This window comes from Manacus vitellinus, unplaced genomic scaffold (assembly GCF_001715985.3).
Source record: "Manacus vitellinus isolate BGI_N305 unplaced genomic scaffold, ASM171598v3 scaffold_76_pilon, whole genome shotgun sequence".
NCBI classification, from domain to species: Eukaryota; Metazoa; Chordata; class Aves; order Passeriformes; family Pipridae; genus Manacus; species Manacus vitellinus.
This window is the reverse complement of record NW_021940796.1, coordinates 445,130-447,603: the sequence shown is the minus strand read 5'-3', so window position 1 is coordinate 447,603 and position 2,474 is coordinate 445,130. Positions and strand designations below refer to the sequence as shown.

Here is a 2,474-nt window from a genome sequence, read left to right as displayed (position 1 = left end):
TGATGAAATTTCATGTTCAGAGCAGGGTGTGTGAAGTGCAGCTGGCTGCTGGGATGGAGGCAGGCAGCAGGATTTTATTCTAAAAGATGAGAACAACTGTGGTTACCAGGCTTTTGCTCACTTGACAGAGAATCCGTACTTCTTTAATTGAATTCATAATCATCGATTCATCACTTGAATATTACTCAATAAGCCTCAACATCTGGCCTGACATTTGAAATGATGCTAGAAATGCATTATCTTGGCCTCAAAGCTAGTGATAGCCTAGGGACAGGGCTGGTGTTGGGGGGGAGGTGGGTGGGTACTGGGGGCAGGCTGTGCCCCAGGGTGACAGTGCTGTACCTCTGCCCCCCGGGCCTTTACAGAGGAGTATCCTGTGCTGCTTTGGAAATGTTTGCTCTTTGCTTTTTTGCACGTGGCAATTATGTGTGCTCATGGGCCTGGCCCAGGGGTTCCATGTTGGTTGGGGGCTGTACAGGGGCTACAGCTGGCAGTGGCCCCACAGATGCCCATCTGGAGGGTGCAGGGACCCCCTCTCTGGGGATCACCCTCAAGGAATGCCCTGTCCCAGCCATGGCCACATGCCCGTGGGAGGGTTGGTTGATGGGCAGTGGAAGACAGGGAGGGTGCAGGGATGCAGGCAGAGAGTCTGTAATGTCATTTTCTGCTTCCACTAAAGAACATGGTGGTGGACTCGCAGCTCTGAGTGGCACTGCCGAGCCAGCCACTCCCTGTGTCCTGCCTCTCCCTCCCCGCAATCCAGCACTAATGAATATTTCAGTCTCTCTGGATGTTATTTTTAGGTACGTGCGAGAAGGCCGCTTTCGCATCGAGGAGAGGACACTGACGGCTTTCCAGTGGCTCTACTCACCCCACCAGCACCGCATCGTCAGCCGGGCAGACCTGGGCTCCCCCAGCAGGTAAGGGGGGCCAGTGGGTGCAGGGCTGGGGGGAGCACGGGCACATCACCTGCCAGTGACACTTGCTCTGTCACAAGCCCTCGTGGTTTTGACATGGGCCACCTAAGCCCAGCCTGTCTGGGAGCCCTGGGACACCTGAACATCTTGGGTTTTGCTTTAAAATAAAGTTCCAGGTGCAGTAGCTGTACCAGGAGCTGCAAACACTGTTATGTGCCATTAGGTTTAAAGCAGTGGAAGGGACTTACTGCCTGTCCACTCAAACTTTGCTTTTAAACTCCCCGTGCTTTTGGTCAAGCAAAAACCTGTTGAGGATTCACTTTATGCATGCAGCACACTTAATATTTACTTAAAAACCAGTTGGGAGCCAGGGCCCAGCCATCAGTGATCACTGGAAAATATACGTTCTGATATTCCAATTTTGTTCAGTGCTTAAATTCTCCCCTTGGGAGCTGCATCCCAGGCATATGCCGTGGCTCTCCCTGCTGATGCATATGCATCGCTGTCTGTTCCCATCCTGTGTTTGATGATAAAACACCATTAACATAAAAGCCTCATGGGCCTCCAGACACAGAGAGCGCCGCGTCTGTTCTCTGGCCTGCAAAGAGCTCTGGAACATGCTGAGTCCCCGGGTGGCTGCCGCACTAAAAGCTTTTCCCTCTCCATTTCAACAGCAGTTTTGCTCCAAGAGCCCTTAAAGCCCTGAAGTATTTATCTGCCCAGAATCACATGGACAAGAACAACAGTGGGAGGGTGTCTGCAGAGGGAGGGGGTGCCCAAAAGGCTCAGCTTTCCCAGGGTAGGAAGGGCTGTGGGTGCTCCTCCTGCAGGGCAAGGCGTCTCTGGGGGTGCAGAGACCCTGGAGCAGGGTGGAGAGGGAGGGAGGTGACATTCACACCTGGAAGAGACTTCTAGGAGTGTAAGGGCCTGCTGTTCTCGGCAGGAGCCATGGCATACATGCCTGCTGCTGCCAGCTGCTTCCCGTGACGGTAATTCCGCTGTCTGCCGCTGGAGAGGCTTTCTAGAAACTGACTGTGCTGGTTATTGATTTTAACTAATTTTTGCAAATTGCTGTCAGAGACTGGGTTAACCTCACCCCTGATGCACGTGTATCATTTGGCATGTGCAACTGAAATGCGTGTAACATCATTTATAATTAATGTTAAGTGCTGTTGGGGTTAATTTCACTAGATTAATTTGATTTCCCAATGGGGTTAATTTTAGTGGATTCTTTTGATTTCCCAGAGAGATGGGAAGTTACCCGGAGCAGTCTGGAGTCTGTGGGTCACCAGCGACCAGTTATGAGCAGCATCTGTCTTATGGGGATAAAATGTTTACTCAGACTGGGGCCGTCGCCCAGGGCAGCCCAAAAGCAAACTCTGGCTCGGCAGGTCCCGGGTTTGCCAGGCTCTGGCTGTGCCAGCAGGCAGGACAGTGGCCGCGGGGCACTGCTGGCCCTGCTGGGGCACAGAGCTGTTGTGAGCCGAGCCGGGCCGCCTGCGCCAGCTTCTGCTCCTTGGGATGGGAGTGAGGAGGGACCCACGTCGAGGACGCGTT

The 2,474-nt window shown here is 53.2% G+C and overlaps 1 protein-coding gene across 3 annotated transcripts in view; it reads left to right on the top strand.

The window, feature by feature from the left end:
* The first annotated feature begins 844 nt into the window (after positions 1 to 844).
* RAP1GAP2 (RAP1 GTPase activating protein 2) overlaps positions 845 to 2,474 on the top strand; it is a 54,964-nt gene continuing 53,334 nt past the window's right edge. For all 3 annotated transcript variants that reach the window (XM_018084787.2, XM_018084786.2, XM_018084788.2), the window contains exon 1: positions 845 to 920. The gene's annotated coding sequence lies outside the window, so the exon portion shown is untranslated. The remainder of the gene's footprint in view (positions 921 to 2,474) is intronic.